This window comes from Pongo pygmaeus, chromosome 11 (assembly GCF_028885625.2).
Source record: "Pongo pygmaeus isolate AG05252 chromosome 11, NHGRI_mPonPyg2-v2.0_pri, whole genome shotgun sequence".
In the NCBI taxonomy this organism is placed as follows: Eukaryota; Metazoa; Chordata; class Mammalia; order Primates; family Hominidae; genus Pongo; species Pongo pygmaeus.
In genome coordinates, this window is record NC_072384.2 from 65,893,732 (window position 1) to 65,914,184 (window position 20,453).

At 34.9% G+C, this 20,453-nt stretch overlaps 1 protein-coding gene and 1 non-coding gene across 2 annotated transcripts in view; one reads left to right on the plus strand and one right to left on the minus strand.

Moving 5' to 3' along the window:
- SCN9A (sodium voltage-gated channel alpha subunit 9) overlaps nt 1–20,453 on the minus strand; it is a 178,909-nt gene that overhangs the window by 149,676 nt on the left and 8,780 nt on the right. The window lies entirely within an intron of this gene.
- Nucleotides 12,151–12,253, plus strand: LOC129032303 (small nucleolar RNA U13). Its single transcript, XR_008501311.1, has one exon. It is a non-coding gene; the product is annotated as a small nucleolar RNA U13 (small nucleolar RNA).

A 20,453-nucleotide genomic window follows, 5' to 3' on the forward strand; every position in this document is an offset into this window, starting at 1 on the left:
GGAATGAGTCATCCATGTGTCTGTCCCATTTCTCCACATCAATTTGCTGACATCTGCCTGGTCCATTTTTTAAAATATTTTTAGCTATTACAGTGATGCTGAACTAATAAGAATGGTGTTTAGAGAGAACATAAGAAGAGTAAATTTGAGAGTCTGTCTAAAATCTTTAGGCACTGGTCCATCACTCTTGCCATCTTTATAGCCCATTCCTCTCTCTCTCTCTTCTTATTCTCCTTTGGGATCTTTTATTTTTTTGAGTATTCTGTTGTCTCCAATTACACCTACAACTTCTGGCAAAAAATATAAAATACTTTAATATGACATCAAGTAATTATTTCAGAATACAGATGAAAATAATTTCATAGCATTGTCCTAAATCCAGAGGGTTCATGAATCATTGCTCTTAGAAAGCTCTTGACACCCAGGGGATACGTTTTCATGCAGAAAATCACCCTGGAAGATCAACATGCCTAGTGATTGATGTACCTCATGTACAAGATGTGTTTGTTTCTCCTGACTTAGTAAAGAGCTATTTAAGTGGACCCCTGGTTGGGGAGGAAAACCTTGAGTTCTGTGCTATTTAGAATGCCTCACAACTAAATGCTTTGTAATTAACTAATTAATGTTCACAACACACCTGTGGCATTGTTGCTACTATTCCATCATTTTTCCTGAGTAATAAACACATTAATACTTTATGTGAAGTAATCAATAAATGACGACACTGAAAACAAATCCAGGAATAGTGTCTAAATTACCTGGAATTCACTGGTAGCCAATCGTAACCCAGGCCCATTCTTCACAGGCATTTAAAGCTCATGCCACAGAATTTAAAGAGGCTGTTACACTCTGATCTAGAACTTGTATAATGAGGTCATGAAGAGACAAAGGAGGGTAAATATTTTTTTAAAAAACATAGGATCGGAGTGCCAGATAAAATACATGGTGTCTAGTCATATTTGAATTCCAGATAAGCCCAGGACCTACATAGGAAATTGGCAACTTTTCACAGGCATGTTCCAGAAGGACCAAACCTTTTTCCTATGGCAAGATGGTAGGTTCTTCCAGCTTCTCTGCTGACAATCTGTGGCTCCAGAGAGGAAGAGGCAAGAGGATGCCAGGTAGCATGTAACTCATGAGCCAATGAAAATTAGTTAATATAACACCTTTGCACATGTGTAACTGTTTGTTGATTATCATGTACATTTTTCCTACAAACTAAGAATAGAAAGTCTTCCAACAGTAAAAAAAAAAATAAATAAATAAATAAAAATAAAAAAAATAAATAAATGACAAGTAGCTATTTTCCAGCCTAGATATGCCCCTCAAGTTCCACAAACTCTAATTTCTCATGTACTCTTATTTTAACCTGCTCGTTTAAATGATTGCTAGGCAGTAGCCAGTGCTAGAAATAAAAAGTACCATTTACTCCCTGGGAACTCAGAGTAACATCTAATCAACAAGGGCTATTGATTATACTTTCTAAATCAACCCTAAACCCTTTCCCTTTGCTTTTTCTCTTTATCTTTTATCTGTACTATCACAATGGTCTCCAAGTCTCTAGGTTTCCACTCTCATTTTGTCTTATCCACAGAATACATATTACTGTCAGAGTGGCAATTAAAAATTGATCATCTCTCTTCTGTTAAAAAATCATCAGTGGCTCCTCAATAGCTTATGGGATTAACCCACAACGGCCTGTCCTAAGTGGTCCCAGCCCGATTCCCTGATACTCATTCCTACCCACCTATCTAGGACCCAAGACTCAAGATCCTAGATAGGTGGCTATGCTCCAATAGGGCATTTTAATTCTTCCCTCAGGAGCCAGTCCAAGAGTTTTTAACCTACAACTACTTTTCTTAAACCTCCAAAGTAGTAGCCGGGTGCGGTGGCTCACGCCTATAATCCCAACACTTTGGGAGGCCGAGGTGGGCAGATCACTTGAGGTCGGGAGTTCGAGACCAGCCTGACCAACATGGAGAAACTCCGTCTCTACTAAAAAAAAATACAAAATTAGCCGGGCATGGTGGCACATGCTTATACTCCCAGCTACTCGGAAGGCTGAGGCAGGAGAATCGCTTGAACCCGGGAGGCGGAGGTTGCGGTGAGCCGAGATCGCACCGAGCCGAGATCGCGCCATTGCACTCCAGGATGGGCAACAAGAGCAAAACTCCATCAAAAAAAAAAAAAAAAAAAAACCCTCTCATCATGATTTGACATAATTACCTTCCCCCAACCTGTGACCATCTTATTCATCTTTCCACTCTCATATTTAGCCCAATGGGGTACACAGAAGGTAATCAATAAATACTTATTCAGTTGTATACACTCTTTCTCTATTCCTTACTTTAAAAAGAAGGGAACAGAAAAAGTGAGAAAGAGTTCAAAATGTAAGGAACCAATGAAAGAAAAAGAAAAAAGTCACAAAGTTATGTAATGAGTTCTTTTTACTGTTGTATTTATTATCATTTTCTAAATAATCTCATTTTATTTATTTCAACTTATGCATTGAATCAAATGTTGTACTAATCTACTGTGTACTTCCACTTCATTTTGCAATTTAGGAGTATTTCAATGGTAGAGAAAATTAAAGTATTGTTAATTCTGAAAATTAGAATATCTCTACAAAGTTTTAAATTAGGTCACAATATTCCCAAAAACCCTAAGTAGATTATAGGGCCAATGCATTATAAGAGCTAGAGTTGCCATATATATAACAATACCTCAGGCCGGGCGTGGTGGCTCATGCCTGTAATCCCAGCACTTTGGAAGGCCGAGGCAGGCGGATCACCTGAAGTTGGGAGTTTGAGACCAGTCTGACCAACATGGAGAAACCCCTCCTCTACTAAAAATACAAAATTAGCCAGGCGTGGTGGGGCATGCCTGTAATCCCAACTATGCAGGAGGCTGAGGCAGGAGAATTGCTTGAACCTGGGAGGCAGAGGTTGTGGTGAGCCAAGATAGCGCCATTGCACTCCAGCCTGGGCAACAAGAGTGAAACTCCCTCTTACAAAAAAAATAAAAAATAAAAAATTAAAAAATTAAAAAAAATCAAATTAACATGCTTGGTCTGCAATATTTCTCATTTGAAAACTTTTCTACTCCTGGTTCGTGGACTTGTCTATAACTTCCTGCGCCATAATTAAAGTATCTCTGGGCACCAAAAACATTTACAAAATGACTGCTTTCAACTATGACGTCAATAAAATTCCTTATACTACAAAAATTCTATGATTCTATTATTCCTGCATGGATAATTTACCAGTAATTCAAGCTTTTTACGTAAGGAGAGAGATTATCAGAAAAACTATGGGGATGCCCCTCCAGGAATTTCATTTTCATTCTTGTCTGGGCATTCTGCCTTTAACAGCTTTCTCTTTGTGTGTAATGAATGTCCCCACCACTTGGTTTCATGACACTAGGCATCCCTATATGTGCCTCAGCAACACAAAACACAACAAAATTATAGTTGCTGGTCCATCCCTTCATCTCTGCTGATTTTAGGAATTCAGAAATTTAAGAATATGGGAAGTTTTGATTTGGGGAAGAGGAATTAGTATGCATACGGGCATACTTTAGTAATTCACTAATGAAATTTTGTAAATGATAATCACTTCCTATTATTTATTTAACTATGCCCACTATTATACTAGACACATTGAATTGAGCTCTTAGAATTTTGTCTGTAAATGAGAATTAGAACTATATTTTATGAGGTCACTTTTAACTTAGTCATCAATGATTCCATGTTTGTAAACACATTCTCTGTCAATCATCTTGCCCGCTGGTGGTCACCAGGGAAAAGGCAAAAGGTTATTCAAAGCTCAAAAAGAACATTTTAAGTATATGTATTATGTCAGTGGCTTAGTTGCATGTGTATAAAATATGAAGGGCAGTATATTATTAATCAAAAGATTGTTATAACTAAGGGTAAGAAACAGGAATTATTTCAACTATAAATATAAAGCAAATGCTATTTTGACGGTGACATTTCTTTATAATATTTTTAAAATATTATTTTAACAAAAAAAGCTTTTTCAGAGTGCTAAGAGTAATATGCCTGTTCTATATGTATAAGCACACACACACACATACACACACATACACATACACACATATTTTCTAAGTAGACACTTAAGACATTGATATCTAAGTTTTAAAAAAATCTGATTTGGGGACACAAAGGCTTCCAGGGGAAGAATTTAACAAAATATCTTGAAGTCTTGAAGCATGAAAAGCCTAAAAAGAAGAATAATACAAAACAAAAACTCACACATCAGGGTGGTGAAATGAGCAAATCAGAAACATTTTCCTTATAAAGTTTATCAACCACACAATTACTTTATAGTTTATATAAAATTATGAACTGCATACAACTTACCATGAAAAAATTGCTTCCTGCAACTGAGCTGAGGAATTTAGGGATGATATGTGTCAAAGGTGAAAACATGTTTCTTTTTCAAGCAAAAGATGTGGGTCATGTGGTAAGGTTCTATTGCAATATCTTCATGGCTCTCTTGCCAAAAGACTGATGTATATTTAATCACTTTATCTAATGGATGTGATTTCTAAAGTCACAGTTAGCCATTAGGAAAGCTCTTGCTCTGGTTCAGCTGAGCACTCTGATTGCATTTCCTGACTTTGTGGTTTCAGAGAAGCAGAGCTGGTGGAGAATTCCCTGGCTGGATTCATCAGTCTTTGCTATGGACAAGAGAATACAGTAAGACCATCCAAGTCATTAGGCTTGGGGGTTGGGTAGATTCACTATATCCAAGTCTTTAGAGCCAAGTGCCCATATGGCTAACTTTAATTACTATAGAACAGATTTTTTTCCCCAAATTCCTTATCCTTCTTAATTAGATTGGAAACAAATCTCATTATGGAGTTTTAAATAATTACCATGAAGCTCATCATCATCAACCTGATACCATCTAAGAATATGTGTATGTGCAAAATAATGCAATGATACTTGAAAAAATTTAAATTCAAGTATAGTGTGATATGTTTACTGTTGTAAGATACAGTAAAAAATGTAAGAGAGCTAGACTATATCACAAACAGTCTTCCCTATTGTCTTCATTCTATGGTGTTTCTTAAGAAACACGTACAATGTTACAATGTTAAAATAATACTTGACATCTCAAGAAAATAAGCCCTAAACCTGTAAAATGGGGAGAAAAAAACTATAAAGTTGGCATATTGGTAAGTGTGCCTATTATAATGTTAATGACAGTAAGATTTACACGGCTCTACTTTTAACAGCCTGACAGAAAATTTACAGAAGATAAATCTATACTACTTATGGATTTATCTGACTTATGGATGATTCCCCTTTAAAGATTGTTCTATTCAATAAAGTTTTACATGCTTGTTGTATGCATTCCTTTGCTACAAGACCAGAAATAAAGCATATACAATGCGATCTAAATAACAAGTTAAAAAATAAAACACCATGGTAAATTAATGATGGTGATAAATGTAATAAGCCTACAATAAAAGCAGACTGCAGTAAGACTGAAACTAAGAAACCAAATAAGGCATTAGCAAGGACCTTACATTCTGTACTGAACTATAGAAATATTATTTAGGAAAGCAAGCTTCAATCACAAAACATCAATCATTAATTAAAGTACATCTTGTTTTTTGTATATGCACCTTCATTAGACTCTTAATGAATTGATTAAAAATGTTTTCTCCAATGGGTTAATTTTTTCTTAGTTACAGTAACATTGTGGGATATTCTTCTATATACTGATTAGGATACTTTTCCTACACACAGCATAGGAAGATATTGAGACTTCCACGTTAATCAAACTGAAAAGTAAGAAAAGGAATTCCAAATCAGAGCCTATTTTAGAACTATGAGCATTCAACTGAAAATGGGTCTCCAGATTTCTGTGCTGCTCCATTCTGTTGCCACCAACAATTGATAATTGGCATCATTTTTGTGCAAGTGAGATGTGCCATGTTAGTGCTTTTTAACTTAAGAGTGTTTGAAGTTGTTCAAATAATAAACTGTTTTCTCTAAACCAAGATTTAAAAGTTCCAAGATCGATATCTTTCCATTGTGTCTGTTTTTTTTTCTTTCTTTCTTATTAAAGCATCACAAATTTCTTTTGAAAAAAGATCTGTGCTTTCTGGGCGTGGTGGCTAGTGTCTGTAATCCCAGCACTTTGGGAGGCCGAAGTGGGCAGATCACTTGAGGTCAGGAGTTCAAGTCCAGCCTGACCAACATGATGAAACCCCTTCCCTACAAAAATACAAAAATAGGGAGTCCCTGTCTCAAAAAAAAAAAAAAAAGAAAGAAAGAAAGAAAGAAAAAAAAAGAGCTGTGCTACAAAAAAATGCCTTAAAACATTTAGTTGCATAACACCAAGCAAGTCTGAATAAATTATGTAATATTCATTCAATGAACAAGAGACCCTTTCTCTGCAATAGGAAATTTGATAATCTTCCCATGACTAAAAAAAATAATAATAATCTACAGCTTACCACTGTGTACAGAATAACCTGTCATGTCTTTGGTCTGTCATAGAAGGTTTTACTAACCTGATGCTGACAGCCTCTTCTGTTCCCCTATTTGCAGTCTACATTCCAGCTACATTATTCTACGTTTAATTTCCCCAAAGGTCAGCTAGATGATTTCTGCATCCTCATAATGTTCCCTCTGTCTGAACAGTTTCAACTATCCTGATCAGCTGATTACTTGCTTTGTAATATTTGGCTCAATACCTCTTGTATGAAAAGATCTGACTTCACCTCCTTCCTTCCCTCAAATATAAATTCAACCCTTCATCAGCTTCTCTTTCTCCCATATCTCCAGTCTGCTTTGAGCTGCCAGCAGTCCCCTAATGCAGATTTTTACCCTACTTCTACAGGGCTTCATTTCTTTCATCACCCCTGTCTCCTTCAACTACATTCCAAACTTCATAGACAGGAAATTTGTCTTAGGCATCTATTATCACCAAGGTATAGCATGATATCTGGCACATCATATAAAATTGTTAAATGCTTGATGAATGAAGATGGTGAAATACTTCTTCTAACCCAAGCACTTGAAGAAGCATGCTATCTAATTATATTGCCTTTAACATAGATGTCACACTGATTTAAGACAATTTTAATTATTATTTAACAAAATTTTCTAAGATTTTTCAGTGTTCGAATAGCATCTTCAAATATTTACAATAATCCATAACTATCATTGATTTTACTTCAGAAACGCTATCTTTAAATTATGGCACTCTCAATTGCTCTTTTTCTCCTCATTTAAAAAATTAAAACATTGAAAAAAAAGCAATTTCCATCCTTTTATGGAGGCTGATATGTGCAAAAAATATAAAGATTTTGCTATTACAACCTGTTTCTCCATTTTAGTGACATCGAAATACAATTTAAAAACAACACTATCTGCTTAGGTTTAATTAAAGTAGCTTTTTTTTTCCCCCAGCCATAAACAGGAAGGTTAAAAGTTTGGTCAGATGGATGAAAAGGGGGACAATATGGTGGACACCAAGTAAACTTTAAAATTCTCTAATTTGGGATTACACAAATCCCAAAGTTTTTAAGTTCACAGCAGAACTTAAAAATACATTAGGCACATTTTGACACATTCACCAGTACTTAAGCACCTTAAAATTGTAGATATTTTATGTGAAACATATATTTAAGGACAAATTGCCAAATCTTTGAACATCCAACAAAGTGATCAATTATTTAATTGTTTTAGAAACCTAGGCACAGATACAATCCTAGATGGTTGATTAATCCTAACTTAATTGTCGCCATTAAAATAGTTTACGCAGTTTGAAGCTTGTACGCAAATAACAGGGAGAAGCTATACTGAAAAGATTTCATTTCCATTAAATCCAAGACACATTTATTTGCAGAAAGTTGCACATATGACTAATTTGGGGTTATTAATATGGTTGAATATAAATATAGCAAATTTTCATTGGGAGAAAATTTGGAAAACTGAAAAGCATAGAAAAAAATAAATAAAATTAACCGATTCCGAGAAAATTACTGATTTTTTTTTTTTTTTTAAGGAGACAAGGTCTCCTACTGTTACCCAGGCTGTGGTGCAATCATAGCTCACTGCAACCTCCAAACTCATGGGCTCAAGTGTTCTTCCCACCTCAGCCTCCCAAGTAGCTAGGACTACAGGTGTGCACCACTATGTCTGGCTAATTTTTTTTTTTTTTTTTTAATGGAGTCTCTCTTTGTCACCCAGGCTGGAGTGCAGTGGTATGATCTCGGCTCACTCCATCACTGCAGCCTCTGCCTCTTGGGTTCAAGGGATTCTCCTGCCTCAGCCTCCTGAGTAGCTTGGACTACAGGTGCACGCCACCACACCCAGGTCATTTTTGTATTTTTAGTAGAGACAGAGTTTCACCATGTTGGCCAGTCTGGCCTCAAACTCCTGACCTCAAGTGATCTACCCACTTTGGCCTCTCGAAGTGCTGGGATTACAGGCATGAGCCATGGCACTGGCCCCAATTTTTTTTTTTTTTTTTTTTTTTTTAGCAGAGATAGGGATCTTGCTATGTTGCCCAGGCTGGCCTCAAACTCCTGGCCTCAAGCTATCCTCCAGTCCCCACCCCCCAAAGCACTGGGATAACAGGCATGAGCCACCACACCCAACCTGTCTTCTTGGGTTGGCTTCTTGGGTCTTCTTGGCTATAAAAATGTATATCCTCTTTAGCAACATGTAAGCATATATTTTCCCACAACGTTAAGTATAGTCATTTAAAAAAATACTTCATAATTTGATATTTAAAATGTTTTTATCTAAAATGTGAATTTCGTGAAACATTTCTAGTTCTTCTTTGGTCAGTGTCTTTAGTCTCTTGATCTTTTTTCTATTGAAATATTCATTATTTTCTTCTTTGCTAAGGGATTTTGTGTGTGTGTGTGTGTGTGTGTGTGTGTGCGCGCGCGCACGCTAAGGATATTGATACCTTTTCACAAAAATTTTTTTTTTCTTTTGCCAGTTTGTCATCTTTTAATTTTGTCTTTACTAAAACTGGTTTTCAAAAATGAATAGAAATATATAATTACTCTTTAAAGGAATTATGCGATAACTTTAACATTAAAAATATTTACCTTTTTGTGCATATATATGTTTTCCCATTGGGAGGGCAGAGTTTTATTTTCATGACATATTTCTGGGAAACATAGGCCTAGAAATGAGATTTCTTTTTTTTTTTTTTTGACAGAGTCTCAGTCTGGAGTGCAGTGGCGTGATCTCAGCTCACCGTAACCTCTTCCTCCTGGGTTCAAGTGATTCTCCTGCCTCAGCCTCCTGAGTAGCTGGGACTATAGGTGCGCGCCACCACGCCCAGCTAATTTTTGTATTTTTAGTAGAGACAGGGTTTCACCATGTTGGCCAGATGGTCTTGATCTCTTGACCTTGTGATCTGCCCACCTTGGCCTCCCAAAGTGCTGGGATTACAGGTGTGAGCCACTGTGCCTGGCCAAAATGAGGTTTTTCACACAGTCCCTGGAGTCTTGTCTGAGGCTGGGTGAGGCTGCTTCTTTACCTCAAACTGAACTATCCTGCTCAGCCTCTGCCTCTTCTCTTTTCTCAGTGTTTGGGTCATCCACCTCCTCAGAGCTACTGTACAACATTTTTTTATTTAGATTTTTGTATAACGAAGTTTCTTTAATGCAGATGACTCTATTCTAAATAAACCTTATATTAATACTCTACATTTTTACACACATAATGGTTTGCAAAAAACATTCATTCATTCATTCAAGTTCATTCCAGACATATTTTAGAGAGGAACTATTATTTGATTATCATCCTAAGCATCAGAGCAGTTAATAGCTCCAAGAACAGAACATTTTTAAGTTGAAAAGTTAGGTCCAAATTGCAGGTTTATGACTCCCATTTTTTTTCCATAAATAGAATTCTTATATTTATTTTTGAAGAATAAATTTAGCCACAAAACTTAAAACTATGTATAATGAAAAATAATTATCTCACTCTCCAATGTTTCCCAGCCATCCAAATTCCTCCCCCCATGGACAACTACAGTACCAACCCCTTGTGTATCCATCCATGTGGTTTTATCAGCATGCATACATCTACTCATTTTTCTTTTCATGCAAATAATACCCTATATAAACATCGTTTCATACCTTGCTTCATCACTTAAAAATCAGACTTGGAAATCTTTCTGTATCAGTATGTATAAAGCCACTTCTTTTCATAGCAGCTTCATAAGTCCTATTGTACAGTTGTACCTAAATTATTTAGTCATTCCCACACCGTAGAACATTTAGGTTGTTTCCCAAAGCTACAATAATTATCTTCTCATGATTAGTTTTTTCTTTTTTTAACCTACTCTTTTGCGGGTTCTTTTCTTTTTGTAACTTTTATTTTAAGTTCAGGGGTACATGCACAGGTTTGTTACACAGGTAAACTTGTGTTACAGGGTTTTGTTCTACAGGTTATTTCATCACCAAGGTCTTAAGCCAAGTACTTATTAGTTATTTTTCCTGATTCCCTCCCTCCTGCCACCCTCCACCCTCCAATGGGCCCCAGTGTGTGTTGTTCCCACCTATGTGTCCACGTGTTCTCATCATTTAGCTCTCACTTATAAGCGAGGACATTCTCATGAATAGTTTCACAGTACAGTATTTTATTTGTAAGACAAATGCTTCAGAGTGAAATTGCTGAGTCATAATTGTATATGCGTTTTTAATTTGCCATAATAAAATATTGCTGAATTTTCTTTTGTTACCTAGTGTAATGCCTACAGGGCCATAGCTGAATTTCTACCCTACCCTAACTCTGCTTATCTTTAAGAAACAGGTAAAATGTTCCATTTGTAACCAGACCAGCTGAGATTGCTTAGAACCAAGATAGCTGAGTAAAGGACTTCAAGAAGACCTCAGCCATCATTATAATCTCATTTTCATGCGAAATGACACCCCCACCAGTGCCATGACAGTTGACAATCACCATGACAATGACCAGAAGAAGACATAAAAGGACAAAAAGGAAGGCGGCACTCTGGTTCCAAGAAGTTCACCACCTATTTCTGGAAAAGACATGAACATTCCTCCCCTCACTTTTAATGACCAACTTCTTCATTAGAGATACTTTCTATTTCAATTTCCTCACTCCTCACTAGTCAAGAAGTTGACTTGTGAGCCACACTTGCACTTCTCCATTCTTTGGCCATTGAATAAAGCTTGCATTGCTTGATGCTCACTTTCCCATTTCTTGTACTGGGTCTCCAATACCAAACAGGGAAAGATGCCACCTTTTGAAGCTACCAAGGAGGTTATTGGTATATTGGTAACTCCTTCATAAAGGCCTACCAATCCATGCTCTCCCCAAACAATGTGTCAGGGATTGTTTGCACATACCTTCAATAAAGTATTTCATAATATTTTTTTCATCTTTGTGATCCTAATAAGTGGGGAATAAAACTTTTATTTATTTATTTATTTATTTATTTTGAGACGGAGTCAGTCGCTCTCTCACTGCCCAGGCTGGAGTGCCTTGGCGCGATCTCGGCTCACTGCAACATCCGCCTCCTGGGTTCAAGCAGTTCTCCTGCCTCAGCTTCCTGAGTAGCTGGGATTAGAGGTGCCCACCACCACACCCGGCTAATTTTTGTACCTTTAGTAGAGACAGGTTTTCACCATGTTGGCCAGGCTGGTCTCCAACTCCTGACCTCAGGTGATCCACCCATCTCAGCTTCCCAAAGTGCTGGGATCACAAACATGAGCCACCACACCTGGCTGAAAACTTCTTAATTCTTATTATTTTAGTTTGCATTTTCTTTTGTGAGTGAGGTCAGGGATCTTTTCATATCCTCAGATGCCATTTGTGCTTTTTTTCCTGTGCTCTGTCTGTATGTAGTCTTGTCCGCTTTTTTAACAGACTATCAATATTTTATTAATTTAGGAACTCTTAACAAAATAATAAAATTAGTTTTTTTTTCTGTGGTATACAATACAAATATTTTTGTAAGTTCGCTGTTTTTGTTCCTTTTGGTTTATGGTAATTTATCTTTTAAAAGCATCTACATTTTAATTAAATTGAATTCACCAATCCTTTCTCCAGTGGTCTTATGTTTTATATTATCTTAGAAAAGAATTTCTACTTCAAGATTTTGAAAGAATTCTTGGATCCTTTGTAGTTCATAAGTGTGATGACTGGATTTTCACATGCATATGTGAGATATTCCTCCCTCAAACCTTGTAATGACATTGATATATTATCCATCTCAGGTGAAAAGAAAAAAGAAAACAAAACCTTCACATGTTTTCTTCTAGCAGTTTTGTGGTTTGTACGTTATTTTAAATATTTGATTCCACTAAAATGTATCTTGGGTTAGGTGGCAAAGTAGTAATCTGAATTTATCTTTATCCAAATGACTACCCAGGTGTCCCAATGATAACTATTAAATAATATTTCTTTCAACCTATTTAAGATGCTACCTTTATAATTCTCATATGTAATTATGTCTATTTCTGGATATCATATTTTCTTCCAATGAACTATCTATTTAGGTCACCATACTATTTCAATTACCCTATTTGCATAAAATAACATTATGTATTAGGGTTGGTGCTATTAGATATTACTCTTTTATGTGTGTACAATTTCCCAACTAGACTCAGATTATCTAATTCCAAATGGGAAAATTTCTATTTTTATTTTCATTGGGATTGCAATATCTTTATAAATTAACTTAAAAGGTTAAAAGGAACTGCCAATGGTAAGCGCTCTGACTCCTTTTTTAATACCTCTTCTTTAGATTATAAAAACAAAGTATGCCAAGTATAATAACACAAGAAAAACAGGCAGGCTGGCTACTCATTTTAGAGCCTCTAATGTTAAGTGTATCAATATGTATGAAATCAAATACTTTTCATTAAATACTTGCCTGATTGCTGAAATCTTACCATTGCATCCTTCATAAGTAACATTATGTTAATCATGTAAATAAATTCTTAAAATAATTATTATTTCTCAGAAATGCTTAATTTGGTAGATGGCAAACCAGTTTAATAACTTCAACAAGAGTAGTTCAATATTTCGTGTCCTAAAATCATTCAATTTTATGGCATTTTATAGTATTTGAACAACTGGTATGCAAAACAAATTAAGCTGTATATGTGATAATTTTATATTCAGACAACTGATAGGGACTTATTTCTAAATTCTATGATTATTAAAATATTGTGATTTGGTCATTTCATAATACCCTGTAATAATCATTTATATTATATTTATTATTTTATCATTAAGATAGAAGTTAGTCTTATGTATAGCCTTTTAAAATATAGTATTCCTCAAGTTTATAAGAAATGAAAGTTTATAATCTTAAGAAGTGTATTACCCTGGGAAAACTTAAGATTAGTGTCAATATTTGCTGGCATATCTGAACGTTTTAATAAAAAATTCATGAAGTCTTATCTATACAGCATATATAAAGGAAGACAGAAAATACTTCTTAGTTCACATTAAATCCCATCTCTCTGTTAGTTAAGACACTTTATTGACAGCACAAAATTATCACAGACTTATGGCTGCAGAACAGGTTCTATACCCTTATTTAAATAATTAGAGAGAAAATGTATTTCCAATATTATTATACATGTATCCACTTCCCTGAAAACATCAACATGATTTAGGAGAAAGTGCATAGTAATAACTTTGGCATCAGGCAGACTTAGGTTTGAATTTCCTGTTTATTCCATATAATTAGCTCTGCAGCATTATGCAAATTCCCCATTAATGAAAGAGAGAAGTATATCTGTCTTATAAAGTTATCATGTAGAATAGAAATGGTTTTGGTAAAGTGCCTACCACAGTGCCTAGGCTAAATAAATTACAGCAAGATTATTATCCTTCTTCCCTATAAAGACTGAAATTTTTAAATAATAAGCCATGAGTTGGCCAATAAACACAAAACCTTACGAAAATCTTATGTGGTGTATATTTGTCACCTATGTTTTATCTTGCCAAACATGTTTATGGCTTTAATTTAAAATATAGATCTGCAGTAAAATAGTAAGACAGCATAACCCAGTTGTTAAATTCATGGCTCCAGAGTAAGAGAGACATGGGTTCACATCACATCTCTACTGCTTACTAGCTTATGTCCTTGGGGAATTTAATTAACTTCTCTAAAGCTCAGTTCTTACATAGCAAAACAGAGCTGAAAATGATAATTCTATAAGGTTATTTTAGTGGAAAAAATTAGACACTGAATTTTAATCACTTAGCACATTTCCTGTTACACTTTAAGTTATTATTAGTGATTTTAGCAACTTTCTTCTAAGTTGATTTTGTATACCTAAAGCTAATGTTCTTAAGAACGAGAATATATTTGCTTACTTTGTAATAGAAAAGCTTTTGTATTGTGTATACAAAACCTTTTCTTCTTAAGAAGCTTTCAACTCAGAATATTTTAAAGACTAAAATGTATGCTTATAGCAAAACCAAGACTACATTGCCTTCTACCAACAGGTGGCAATATATGCCACACACAGCCATTTTAGTACTGCCAATACAAAGTTCATTAGTTCATTCAGTGCCTACAGGATGTGGGCCTTGCTTTTAAGGTTATGTAAATTCTTAAATCCATCAGGTTTGATAAATGTGAATATACTGAACACACCGAGGACGTTGAAAGATTTAATAACAAAAACATTGGAATATCATGGGAACCAAAGAAAAATAATAAAATAATCGAAAGTAAGAAAATAATAAATGTGGCAAGTGCATAAAAGGTTAATCATTGACAGTAATGATGACCCTCTAGGACTGAGCAGAATTATGCAAAAGTTTAAAATAATGAGCTTAGGCAATAGCCAGCAAAATACAAGGAACATTTTTTTTAAAAAAACATGAAAATGCTCTAGCATGGGTCAGAGGATTTTTCATTAGCAGCAGATGCTCCAGAACTTAATGCTAAAGTGAGAAAAGACTAGGAGTTCATTCAAGAAGGCAAAATCCAACAACAGTAACAGCTGCTGACGAAATATTCCTGATGGGGCAGGAATTGTTAAAAGCCCTTTAATTCAATATCAAAATAAGTGAGTTAAGAAGCATGCATGCCAAAGTATTCTTTGGAACATTTGTGGACATTGTCAAAACTACTGATATCTACTCATAAGATTTTTGATGAAGACATTGTTTGAGGATCTATATTAGCAAAGGAAGGGGGTAATCTGGTTTTAGGAGTCTAAAGGAACAGTTTATTTAGTGGAAATTCATCTGGAGATGGTAAAGTACTACGGTATAAATAACATGAGTTTACTAACAAACCTTTTGCAAACTAACATGTTCATAGATATGACTTCCTGTGTTTCTTATTCCTCTGCTCTCTCTTGGAACTAAAGGCTGTGATTATGGCAAGGTATCTAATAACCCTCACCATAATCTGGGAATATGATGAAACTCATGTGATATTGTTTAAAATGCATTCTCTTTCTGTTTTTGTTGTTTAAAATATATTCAAAGATAAAGGGTATGGCTATTTTTTTAAGGGTGAATTAAATGTGTGATAGTATTTCTTACTTTCTGCCATTTTGGGGCAGAATTTTCAGAACCTCACAGATATAAACAGGATTGGAGTCATGAAGAATATTCTAAATTAGATAGCGATCACAGGATAACAAATGAATAGGAAGAAAATCGTTCCTATCCTTCCTCAAATTTATATTCCAGAAGGAAGTGTTTAGCCTAAACATTTGCTTTATCTCAGAATCCAAGACTCCTGATCAAATTTATATTCCAGAAGGAATTACAATTATTAAATTATTATTTAAAAATTATTAAATTTATTAGGACTATAACTTTGACCAGGAGGCTTGGGTTCTGAGATAAAGCAAGTGCTCAGGCAAAAATGGTTCACAACAATTCAATGACAAAGGTGCTTAACTTTTATTTAAAGACTTCTTTTTATTATTCTAATTGATGAATTGACCTGTTCATTTTTTTAAATGTCCATATGTCATATTTTCATGAAAATGCAAAATTTACTTAGTGACCTGGAGTTTCCACAAATAGTCACCATTTTTCATTTGCTTGTAACTCCCCAGTGGGAAAAGGTATTGCCTAGGGGACTTAACCTCCACAAGGATTGTCTAAAAACAAGAAATATCTGTGGTATAAATGCTAACCTTAAAACTTCAGGTTTCAGTAACAAACTCTTCCGAAAACACCTTAACAAAACTGAGTGAAAAATAAGTGACTTTACTAAAAATTAACGGACAGAGGAGATTTTTGAACTTGCTTTATTAAAATAAATCTAAGATTCTAAATAGTAGAAATCATTGATCTACTTGACCATTGAGAAAACAAGATAGCTTTTCTTTTTTACTCATTAATTCAATTTGTTTACTCAAGTATTAAGCACCTTCTCTGTGCAAAGCATTGTAAAAGGGTCTGTGTGGATTATAACCACAGCACAATGAATCCTTGTTTGATTTAATCATATCTAGGATTAGAAAATGAAGGGTCCCTAAATTCACTAACTAGCTAGGCAAGGATATTCTTTCCCATCAGGAATTCTCCTAAATTGCTAGTATATTTATACAACAACTCAAAAATTTTAATACTGGTATAAAAGAAAAAACAGAACAAAACAAAATGAAATGGGAGTTCTTGAAAAGGAAGGCACATGTTCAGAGTAAGGCACATTCAGACTAAAATCCAGATCTCTGGGGACAATGGGTATGGGAAAGCTGGAAACTGTCTTAGAGTCTATGAATTATATAGGAATTTTTAAAAAATCACCAATGAATCACAGACCTAAACATCAGAGTTAGAACTGTAAAATTCTAAGAAAATATCATAGGGAAAAATCTTCGAGACATTAGATTTGGCACATGGACATGGAACCAAAAGCACAGTCAACAAAAGAAAAAAAGAGCTGAATTGGATTTTGTCAAAATTAAAACTGTTGTGCATCAAAGAACACTACCAGAAAGTGAAAAGGCAATCCATATAATGGGAGAAAATAATTGCAAATCATATATCTGATAAGGGATTAACATTGGCAATATGTAAAAAATTCCTACTCCTCAACAAAAAATAAACAAGCAGATTAAAAATGAACAAAGGATTTGAAAAGACATTTCTCCAAAGAAAGGTCAATCAGTACATGGAAAGATGCTCAACATCACCGGTCATTTGGGAAATGCAAATCAAAACCACAATAAAATATCACTTCACACTTGGCCGGATGGTTATTGTTAAAAAAAAAAAAAAGGAAAAGAAACATTGACAAGGGTGTGGAGAAATTGTAACCCTTGTGCATTGCTGATAGGAATATTAAATAGTGCAGCTGCTGTGGAAAACACTGTGGTGGTTCCTCAAAAAATTAAACAGAATTATCACATGATCCAGCAATTCTACCTTAGGGTATGTATCCTAAACAATTAATAGAAGGGACTCACATAGTTATCCGTACACCAATGTTCATAGCAGCACTAATCACAGTAGCCAAAAAGTGAAAACAACCCAAGTGTCTATCAACAGATGAACAGATAAACAAAATGTGGTGTATATGCACAATAAAATACTACACAGCCTTAAAAATGAATAAAATTCTGATACATGCTATGACCTGGATGAACCTTGAAAACATTATGCTAAGTGAAATAAGCCAGACATGAAAACACAAATGCTGTAGGGTTCCACTTATATGAGGTACCTAGAATAGTCACATTCATAGAGAAAGTAGAATAGTGGTTACTGGGTGATAGGGGAAGAGAGGAGTGTGGAGTCATTGTTTAATAGTTACCGAGTTTTTGTTTGGAATGATGAAAATGCTCTGAAGATGGATAGTGGTGATCCTGTACAGCATGAATGTGCTTAATGCCTCTAAATTGTACATTTGAAATGGTTAAAATGGTAAATTTTGTTATATATATTTTACCAAAATATATATTTTTAAATTCATCAGCATGTTTTGAGATCTGTAAGGCAGAGTCAGTAGGAGAACAAAATCACAGCAGTTAGCAACGGGTCAACCCTGACAACATGCAGTATCTCCTTGGTATCTGTTTTGCTAGGCAGTAGTCATTTATATCTATGCAGTACCACTATTTCATGAGAAATAATCATATAATAAACATAAAAATTGATCAAAATATACAAAATATTACTGTACTCCCACCATTGTTTAAGTTTCCAAAATGTAAACATTTAAAATTACTCTCAATTGTAATCTTTGTCTTATTAGCCCTGCCCCCTGCCCCAGATAGTAAGAGGTGCCAAGAATCCAATCCATTACAGACAGGAAGAGAATATAGAACATTTAAATATAAATCCATTTACATATACATAAATAGTAAATCAATACATAAATACATATACATGCATGTACATATACACTTACATCTAAATCACAAAAAAAGACAAAAACATTATTTTTGTATAGAAATTAGAGACTTCTCAAACATTTTTTCTGATTTTATGTTACCCATGTCCAGAAAGAGAATCAGTTAAAAAAGAGCACACTCATCCCTTTCCAAAGTTGTGCCCATGCTGGTAATTTTAGCATTGGTTTATCACACAGCCCTCAGTGCAGGTTAGTAATCCCTACAAAACCAAGAAAAACCCTCATCGTCTGCTTTCAACCTTGCTCTCTGTATTTCAACCACACTGGCTTTCTTGCTTCTCCTTAAATACATCAAATATGCCTTAGGGCTTTTGCAATTGCTGTTTTTTGTGACTAGAATGATTCTTCAGTTGTTTAGCTAGCTCCTTTACTTTTTCATTTACTTCATGTCTCTACTCAAATACTCCTGTATAAAATTTTTCAGACCACTTTAAATAATACCTCCTTCTCTCAATTCTCTGTCCTGTTTTATTGTTTTTCACAGCATATCGTATGGTACAATGATGGATAGTGGCGAATATTTATCTATTCATTATCTCTTAAAATTGGCATCACATCTCCATATGTTGTTCATTGCTGTATCTGGTGTCTACAATAAAAACTTCATGAAGAAGGAAGAGAGGGAAAAAAGAAAGAGGGAAGGAAAGAAGGAATTGCTTTTAAATTCCAGGAAGAGTATGAATGCTGAGAAGAGTGAGGTTGCGAGTTCTTGGAGCTGGCCTGGAGGGACTCAGCAGCCACTTACCACTGCCCTTGGGATCTCTGCCAGGTCTTCCCTCCCTACAAACCTCAATGGCACCAATACCAACTTGGATGCCAACTCCTGACCTACACATTTTGGAGGCCAACTAGACCGGATCTAATGATTAATCACTAGGCTAAGATAAATCAGATGGAAATTTCAGCTTTAACTTTGTTTTTTCTTATCTGCCAGTCTACCTGTTAAGCATATCTGTCACTGCCAAAAGTTTTCGTGTCCCTTTACTTATTTCACTTAGCATGTCTCTTCTAGGTCCATGCATGCTGTCACAAATAGTAAGATTTCCTTCTTTTTTTAAGGCTAGATAATATTCTATTTTATATACAGACCACATTTTCTTTACTCTTTCATCTGTTGATGATCATTTGGGTTGTTTTCATATTTTTGCTATTGTGAATAATGCTGCAATGAACACAGAAGTGCATACATCTCTTTGAGATCCTGATTTCAATTGCTGGATCTTATGGTAGTTCTATTTTTAATTTTTTGGGAACTTCCATATTATTTTCCATAGCAGCTACACTATTATACATTCCCACCAACAGTGGACAATGGTTTCATTTTCTTCACATTCTCAAAAACACTTTTCACTTTTTTATAACAGCCATCTTAACAGGTGTGAGTGATTATCTCATTGCAATGTTGATAAAACCTTAACCACTTAGTCTAGAGGATAAGCTACCAATCCACAAATCACTAAAATAGATTGAGATATATCACAGAACTCAAGGGCCAAATTTCCCATGGTTTTTATATCCCAAAGTACAGTATCTAAGTGGATAATAGATATTTAAAAAATTGCATGCAAAATTATTATAAACATAATGTAAAATAAATTAGTTTTCCAAAAATGTTTTAAAACCTTTAAAAGTCAACTTCTTGAATTATTGATGTTAGACAATTTAACTGACATAGATAATTGAGTCTTTGTGACAATAAGTACTGTGATTTAGGTTTCATTTGTGTGTATCAATTTGTGATGCTCTAAATATTTGTACTCCTCCAATATAGAATATCTAAATTTTTATTTTCCAAGATATATAAATACTTCCAATGAACACCGTCATCTTATCCTGCACAAGATCACTTTGCTTTTCATACTTCTCCATCCCCTAGCTCCAGGATCTCAATATGTGTATCTTCATTCCCTGTTTCTTCTCCATTTCAGAATAAACTTCACCCTAGACATTTTTTTTATTTTTTTTCTTGAGACTGAGTCTTGCTCTGTTGCCCAGGCAGGAGTGCAGTAGCTCGATCTCAGCTCACTGCAACCTCCACCTCCCAGGTTCAGGCAATTCTTCTGCCTCAGC